The following is a 9,596-nucleotide window of genomic DNA, read 5'->3' as shown; positions in this document are numbered from 1 at the left end:
GCAAAGTAAGGATTTTGGCTGTATCATGACATGGAGATATAGAAATTTGGGGCCAGGCCCTGACTCTGCCATCTAACACGTGTACCTCAGGGGCTTGTCACTTCACTGCCAGGGCTTTGGTACACTCATGAAGGGATATAGGTAAATGATAAATAATGTCTTTTTCAGCTAGAATGAAAACCCTATTATCTGAACATGGAAAGATGGAAGGTCCTAGGTGTATAAGTCAGGATTCTGCTGAAATAATTCTCCATAATAACTTCAAAACTTGGTGGTTTATAACAATGAACATTTATTTCTACCTCAAGGATCTGAAGATCAGCTGTAACTCAGTTGGGCTCAGCTGACCTCATCTTCAAACTTCAACCTGGGTTCAGATTTGCTCCATATTTCTTTTCAATCTGGGACCAGAAACTACCCAAGCATGTTGTTCTCATGGCTGATGGCAGAAATACAAAAGAAAGGAGTGAGAGGAAATACACAACGTCTCTTAAGGCTTCAGCTGGGAACTGACACCCTTTCACTTCTATCCACATTTCCTTTGCTGAACCAAGTCACATGACCAAGGCCAAAGTCAATGGATCAGGGTATATAATCTGCTTACTCTCTTGAGAAGTCCTGCAAAGTCACACGGCAAAGGATGTGGTAGTATAATTCTATTGCAAGAAAGGAATTAAGAATTAGGAACATAAGTCCAATCTGCTATCCCATTGGCCATTGAGCATAGCCTATAATCTCTAAACTCTCCAGTTCTGATTGGTATGTTCCCCTCCTATCTTCATATAGGGCAGTAAATCCATACATCATCATTGAACTTTACCAGCAAAGCAGAGCTACAGCTCTTTGAGAAGGGGCTGCTGGTTGTCTGAGAGGAAGCACCCTGCTGTTGGCCAGTCACTTCAAGACAGCACAGAGTTCACATCAGTGGTCTGAATCAGATGGGCATTTGTTGAGGACCCTCATTCATCAACATTCAGGACAGCAGAGAGCTGTCTTGAGACACTCTATTCACCCTGATGAAGCCCCAAATAATTCCATAGCAGTCTTGAAGTTCCCCAGTAAAATAGATTTCTTAGTTCTTCTCAAAAGTTCTCATACAAGAGATTCAATAGAAAACTGTGGAAGTTTCCTCAGTGACAGCCCCAGAAGGCCTGGCAGGGTGGTGGACTGCCAGAAATGCAAATTACCAGACTTGCGTCAACAGAAACAGGAATTTCATCTCTCATTCAAGATCTATTGAGTCCTCTTGAAATCTGATCTTTATTCTGACTTGCTTGTAGATTTGCATCCAAGTCTGAGTCAGGAAAATCACCAAGCTACCCTTCTCAGAGATACTCAGACCCCTGTGGGGTATTCTCTTCCTTGTTCTCATTTTGACTCTTCGAATTATGGGTTGTAATGGAAATATTGGCATAATCTGAACTTTAGCTGTGGACTGTACAAGGAGAACTCATGGCTGTAATTTTAATTTTTTTACGTATAATCTGCCAACATATACACCCCCATAATGTAAACTTACTTGGTTTAGGTTTATAAATTGGGTGTTTTTGACAAAATCTAAGACCCTCAGGGAAATCACTATGTCATTAACAAGTCAGTTTATTTAAGGAGCCATTAGTGAAAGAAAGGATGGGAGAGAAGAAGCTGAACTTGTATCTTTCTTCCACATCTTAACCCAAGAAATACACCTCCTTCAAATGGTGAGACCTCCCTTCTGTGGACAGTCATTGACCAAATCTGCAAGAAAACATCATGAGCTGTTTCCAGGCTGAATTATAGCTATGACTTCACACAGCTGCCTCACTTTCAGACAAGACAGTTTCAGTCAGATGATCTTGCTGGCCAGAAAAGGGGAGAAAGTCTCCTATCAACAAGCTACTGGCCATTGGCCAACCTGGTCGTCTCTCAATAGTGACGCAGGTTTAGAGCTACTCCTGGAAAAGCAGCTGTCTTCAAAGGATATGAAATGAGCTCATGCATGAAATAAGACTTGAGCAGAGATGTGATTCTGTTTATGTAATTGCTTTAATTACTACCCTTTCTGTAAGCCATTCCAGTATATTTTGCTTATGAAAATTAATACTTTTAATGTTATGAGATAAAATCAGTAAAAAACAACTTTCCCTTTCAAGAGGAAATGGAGATTTAAAAAGGGAAATATGCAATCAAAGTCAATATTCACTCCAAAGATTAATTTTAACATACTATGATACTAACAATGGGTATTGTGGGTGACCATCATACTCACTTCTACTAGAACTGTCTTGGAAGAAACTTTCCCATTGATTAGTCAGTTCCTTTTCAAGATTTAATCATTCACATTTTAGAATCCTTAACTATGTAAAATCTTATTATTTTAAATTTTATATGGATGTATTGGAATAATGTTCTTCACAGGCAGATGACAGTAGAAATAAATGCCTCTTTCCTTGATCATACCATACCTGTGATCTTGTGTTAATTATCTACTCTTATGTCATACTAGTGACCTTGTGTTAATTATCTACTATTGTGTAACAAAACCCCCAAAAGTTAGTGGCTTAAAGCAACATTTATTATCTCATACTTTCTGTGGGTCAGAAATCTGGGTGTGGTTTAGCTGGATCTTCTGACTCAGGATGTCTCACAAGGCTGCATTCATGGTGTGGGCCAGGGCTGCCGTTTCATCTGAAGGCTCTACTAAAGAAAGTCTGCTTCCAAGCTCACTCACATGGTTGTTGACAGAATTCAGGTTCTCACAGATTATTGGATTGAGGGGCTCCAGTAATCACTGGCCATTAATGAGAGGCTTCTCTCAGTTTCTTGCCAAATGGGCCTCTCCAGAAGGCAACTTACAACCTGGCAGCTGGCTTCTCCAAGAGCAAGATCTCTGACAGAAAGGAAGTGTATAAGAGATCACAAGTAAAAAGGAAGTCAGATTTTTTGTAACCTGATCTCAGAAGTGATATTCCATTACCTTTGTTGTATTCTGAGAAGGAAGTCACTAAGTCCAGCCCCACTCAAGGATGTAAATATAAGAAGATAGAGATCATTTTGCGTCAGTTTAGAGGTTGGCTGACATAGCTCTTTTAGTCATTTAATAAAATATACTTTGAGATAAAGAAAAAAATTATTTATACAAACATACTAGAACTTACAACATAAATATATGGTGTTCCTATTGAGCTAGGCAATTTATAAGGCTCTAACTATTCTAATAATGCCACCTCTACTCAAACTACTTTTCAAATTAATTTTTTAAATTAGTTTTCAGAGTTGCCTTAAGTGCCTATGTCACATTCTTTCCATTTGAATAATGAAAAGAGTTAAAAGTCATTCAAAAAAATAAGGTTAGTGATCAAGATCGGTAATGCTGTTTTTAGTCTTGGTTTTTGTAAGCATGAAATAAAAAGACTGATTTCCTTATGCAGCTCATAAATTGGCCTCAAAGGCAATGCCTAAAAAAGGATTATTTTGATTTAACCTTCATTTGGATGCTTAAAACCTGATACTTATCTGAAGATTTTCAATCTGCTTCCTTCATAGCTATGGTTTTTGTGTTTACACTTTTTCCTCCACATCTGATATTCCAGGGCAAATAGAAAGTATAGATCATGTTGGGACATGTTGAGACAGAAGGGGACACTGAGGAAAGAACCAGGGTCCCCGAAGTGGGCTCTGGAGTACACTTTCTCTCACAAGCAGACAGAATACCTTTATAGCAGCATGCACTTGGATTATCTACTGTACATCTAAGACCCCACTAAGGTTTGCAGTTGGAGTCAGTATGAGACTGACATGCCACATCCACACCCAGGAACCTCCTCAGAGCTTAGAGAAATCTGAGGAAAACCCACAGCCACTAACCTTAACCTGGTTGGGAGGGGAAGAGACATTGCATCACAAATAGGGGGATTGTTTTCTGGGGATCCATCCGCTCGCAATCCTCAGGATTATAAACTGTTCAGGAGATTCCTACTTGTTAAATAAATGCCTTCAATTTTGTCAAATTTAGCATAACTGATTTCCATTAATCTCCATTTTCCTGGGCCCAAGGCAAGAGGTGAAAGGCTAGGCACTAGTTCTGTATTGAACCCTGAGTCTGTGCAAAATGACCTCAAGCTCTATTTTTCCATTTCCTCAGGCCACCCCTCCCCACTCCCACCCCTTTCCCTTTCCTCAAACCTAAAGAGCAAGCCTACAACCCTGATACTGTCAGAGGCATTTGAACCACAGCAACTCCATGTTGAGTAGGGGGCTGGGTAAAATAAGGCTGAAACCTACTCGCCTGCATTCCCAGACAGTCAGGCATTCTAAGTCGCAGGATGAGATAGGAGGTCAGCACAAGATACAGGTCATAAAGACCTTGCTGATAAAGCAGATTGCAGTAAAGAAGCCAGCTAAAACCCACCAAAACCAAGACAGTCATGAGAGTGACCTCTAGTCATCCTCACTGCTACATTCCCACCAGTGCCATGACAATATACAAATGCCACAGCAACGTCAAGAGGTTACCCTATGTTGTCTAGAAAGGAGAGGCATGAATAATTCACCCTTTATTTAGCACATCATCAAGAAATAACCATAAAAATGGGCAACCAGCAGCCCTTAGGGTTGCTCTGTCTATGGAGTAGCCGTTCTTTTATTCCTTTATTTTCTTTTTTGTTTTAAATGTTTTATTTCCATAGGTTATTGCGGAACAGGTGGTGTTTGGTTACATGAGTAGATTCTTTAGTGGTGATTTGTGAGATTGTGGTGCACCCATCACCCGAGCTATACACTCCATCCAATTTGTACTCTTTTATCCCTCACCCCCCTCCCACCCTTTCCCCCTGAGTCCCCAAAGTTCACTGTGTCATTCTATGCCTTTGTATCCTTATATCTTAGCTCCCACTTATGAGTGAGAACATACAATATTTGGTTTTCCATTTCTGAGTTACTTCACTTAGAATAGTAGTCTCCAGTTTCATCCAAGTCCCTGCAAATGCCATTAATTCGTTGTTTTTATGGCTGGGTAGTATTCCATAGTTTATGTATACCACAATTTCTTTATCCAGTTGTCAACTGATGGGCATGCAGGTTGGTTCCACATTTTTGCAACTGCGAATTGTGCTGCTGTAAACATGTGTGTGCAAGTATCTTTCTTGTATAATGACTTCTTTTCCTCTGGGTAGATACCCAGTAGTGGGATTGCTGGATCAAAATGGTAGTTCTACTTTTAGTTCTTTAAGGTATCTCCACACTGTTTTCCATAGTGGCTGTACTAGTTTACATTCCCACCAGCAGTGTAGAAGTGTTCCCTGTTCACTGCATCCACGTCAACGTCTATTATTTTTTTTGATTTTTTTATTATGGCCATTCCTGCAGGAGTGATGTGGTATCGCATTGTGGTTTTTGATTTGCATTTCCCTGATCATTAGTGATGTTGAGCATTTTTTCCTATGTTTGTTGGCCATTTGTGTATCTTCTTTTGAGAACTGTCTGTTCATGTCCTTTGCCCACTTTTCGATGGGATTATTTGTTTTTTTCTTGTTAATTTGTTTGAGTTCATTATAGATTCTGGAGATTAGTCCTTGGTCAGATATACAGATTGTGAAGATTTTCTCACACTGTGGGTTGTCTGCTTACTCTGCTGACTGTTCCTTTTGCCATGCAAATCACTTCAGTTTGATTAAGTCCCAGCTATTTATCTTTGTTTTATTTCATTTGCTTTTGGGTTCTTGATCCTAAAATCCTTACCTAAGCTGATATCTAGAAGGGTTTTTCCAATGTTTTCTTCTAGGATTTTTATAGTTTCAGGTCTTAGATTTAAGTCCTTGATCCCTCTTGAGTTGATATTTTTTATAAGGTGAGAGATGAGGATCCAGTTTCATTCTCCTACATGTGGCTAGCCAATTATCCCAGCACCATTTGTTGATTAGGGTGTCCTTTCCCCATTTTATGTTTTTGTTTATTTTATGAAAAATTAGTTGGCTGTAAGTATTTAGTTTTATTTCTGGGTTCACTATTCTGTTCCATTGGTCTACATGCCTATTTTTATACCAGTACCATGCTGTTTTGGTGACTATGGCCTTATGGTATAGCTTGAAATCAGACACTTTACTCTATGGACGTGCCCTAAATTCTTTCTTGGGTGAGATCCAAGAACCCTCTCTTGGGGTCTGGATCCGGACCCCTTTCAGGTAACAATACCTTTCTGGTAATGACTCTCCTGGATAGAGAACTGCATTATTACTCCATGCCCACATGCAGCAACAAACTTCTGAGCATAACATGGATTTGCCGTCATAAAACTAAGGTAACAGGATGATCTTAGTAAGTTTTAATATCTGGATTCCTTTCTGTGCCATTTCACTTTGGTGATGACCCCTCCTGTTCTTCAGAGACCAGATTCTTTTACTATTTGGTGGTGGATTGGCACACTGGTGGTCCCTGAATTTCCCTATATTTATGCCTTCATGTAGTTCCCTCCCAAAATGATTCTGAGTTTTACCAGGCACTATGTGACCTGCTTTGGCCAACAGGACATTAGCAAGCGTGATGCAAGCAGAGACCTAGTAAATGCTTGCACACTGGGGGACATGTCCTCTTAGAGAACTCATTGGAAGTCTCTTGCCATGGTATAAGGAAGTTTAGGTTAGCTACTGAGTGGTGAGAGGCCACCTTGGATGTTTCTCACCCAAGCAAGCTCCCAGATGAGTTCAGCTACATGTGTGACCTCAGCTATATGATGTGGAGCATAAGGTGGCCTGAGCTGAGCCTCATGAACCCAGATAATCATTAGAAATGATAAATTGTTGCTTTACACCAAGTTTTAGAGTGACTTGTTATGCGGCAGAAGAGAAGTCAAACACTTCCTTCTCTTCCCCAGCAGCAAAGCAAGAAAGTGGAAAACAATCATCTTTACATTTGAAAATTGATTGTTTGGTTTTAATCATCTGAAGGCCTGAAGTATGTTGCTTCATCTGCATTTCAAATTGTGGATTGGAAGATGAGGTTATTTCGAGAAGCATGTCTTCTTATATAGGTATAATGAAAGGAGGGCTTAGTTTTCTGCAACTTCTAGGATTCCACTCTGGGAAGCAGCCAGGAAGAGAGGATCCCTTACTCCTTAATTCATTTCTTTCTCCTTTACCTTTTCTACTGACCAGGATCCAGCCTTTATTTCCCTTAATACTTACTCAGTTGATTCATCCATTTCATGTTTTCTATTGCATTAAAAGATGTTCTGCTGACTATTTTCTCAGTTTGCTCTTCCAGCTCCATGTTTCTCCTTTCTCATTCCTTCTCTGTGCCCTGGGTTGACCTCTGTGGTAATGCGGCACCTGGGCTCACCAGAACTCTGGTTTCTGATTGAGTTGTGCCAAGGGGCAGCACTCACAGGAAATCGAGGGCTAGAGGAGAGTAGTCAGGAAATGCATCCCAGCCCCACCCTACCTTCCTACAAGTCACAGTCTCGTTTATGGACAGGTAATCCCTCTCCCACAGCAAGAGCTCTCTCTGGGTTCCAGTAATGGTGGCTTCTCCCTGCCCCTTTAAACCTTGGGTGGTAATGGATTCCTACTTTTGTTAGTCCCTGACGTGCATCACCAACCTTGGTGGTTCCATTAACCCTGTCCACAATTCTATAAAAGGATTTTTTTCTCATCAATCACCCCTTGAGTGTGCAATCTGTAACAGTGGTCACATCTGTTTCCTCAAGGACCTTGACTGATATAAATGCTAACTAACTATACTTATTGTAAAGACATTTTCAATTTCTTACTAGAGATGTGCATAACTGTTAATATCTTCTTACCTACACAAAGCCAAGAGCTCCGTTGCTGAGTTGGTGTCATTCCAGTGAACAGCAGAGGAGGGCTGGGTGCCGTGGCTCACACCTATAATCCTAGTACTATTGGGAGGTCAAGGTAGGCAGATCACTTGAGCCCAGGAGTTCGAGACCAGCCTGGACAACATAGTGAGACCGTGTCTCTAAAATAAATTAAAAAAAAAATTTTTTTAAAGTGTAGTGGCACATGCCCGTGGTCCTGGCTACTCAGGAGGCTGAGGTGGGAGGATCACTTGAGTCCTGGAGGTCGAGGCTGCAGTAAGCTGTGATCATGCCACCACATTCCAGCCTAGGCAACAGACAAGACCCTGTCACCTTCCCTCCCTCCAACCCGTAGAAGCAGAGGAGCACAATGAGGTAGAAGTTACAACATGACCACTTCTTTGTGTTTCAAAGAGTGAGGAGGACATGCCTCTATCTCTGAGATAGAGTCCCCAGGACTGGGAAGAGGAGTGGGATTTATAGTTCTGTGAGGGAGGTGGATGACCGAACCTCATCTGGCTGGCTGGGGGAGTGTGCTCTTCCAATAGGTCACAGTAGCCTAGGGCCAGCAAGATTTCACTGGAACACAGCCAACAACAGCTGGCAGACAGAGGGGACCAGGGCCCCTTGGAGGCTTTGAGGAGTCCAGGAGGGATGGCAGCTATGCAGCAGCAAGCTGAATGACACCAGGAGTGGCCTTCAGGTGTCCAAGAGGACAGATTGTAAGCAACTGATGGGGAGTGGGGGATAGTTGACACAAGTAAAGGGTGCTGGGCCTCTTGCCAAACTGCCTCTTCATTCATTTTAAATTTAATTTTGAGAAAGAAGATGTGATGGGACCGGATCCCTGATGGTTGCTGAGTGGATTTTGGAGAACTACTTTGTATCGACAATGTTTCCAGTTATGGAAATGTTTGTGCTTTTATTTAAAAATCTGCTTCACGGCCGGGCGCGGTGGCTCAAGCCTGTAATCCCAGCACTTTGGGAGGCCGAGACAGGCGGATCACGAGGTCAGGAGTTCGAGACCATCCTGGCTAACCCAGTGAAACCCTATCTCTACTAAAAAATACAAAAAACTAGCCGGGCCAGGTGGCGGGCGCCTGTAGTCCCAGCTACTCGGGAGGCTGAGGCAGGAGAATGGCGTAAACCTGGGAGGCGGAGCTTGCAGTGAGCTGAGATCCGGCCACTGCACCCCAGCCTTGGGCGACAGAGCGAGACTCTGTCTCAAAAAAAAAAAAAAAAAAAAAAAACCTGCTTCACGTAAAATAAGATTCTACAAATACATAGCTGATCACCTAGAATCTCTTCTGCAAGGCACAAGCCATCCTAGGAGGGTATAAATTCTAAAGCTCAGTTGAAATCAATGATATAATCAGGTCTAGCTATGGGTGGTTAATGGGAAAAGATAGCTTCAATTTCTGGAGGTTGTTTTTCGTTATGACTTTCAAGTGTAACGTGCAGAGTTACATTACAGAGAATTTGAAAGGATACTAGTAGTTAAATGTTAGGATAGATGAGAGGCTAATACCTCTAATATATTCTTTGTCACCTTAAAAAGGAAGAGAGGAAGGAAGGAAGAAAGAAAGGAAGGAAGGAAGGAAGGAAGAAAAAGAGGAAAGAAGAAAAGAAGAAACTGTTGGAAAAATACAAAATATTTTGAGTAGAGAGATTTCAAAAAATAAGTCTCTAAAAACATGGCCACACTCTTCCAATGAACAGCATAGCAAAAGAAAATGGGCTTGAATATTGGGTAAGGGGACTCTACTCCCACTACCTCCTTCATCCCATAAGGTCTCTTTTTTTT

This window comes from Rhinopithecus roxellana, chromosome 7 (assembly GCF_007565055.1).
Source record: "Rhinopithecus roxellana isolate Shanxi Qingling chromosome 7, ASM756505v1, whole genome shotgun sequence".
Lineage (NCBI taxonomy): Eukaryota > Metazoa > Chordata > Mammalia > Primates > Cercopithecidae > Rhinopithecus > Rhinopithecus roxellana.
Note: the sequence above shows the minus strand (reverse complement) of the source record.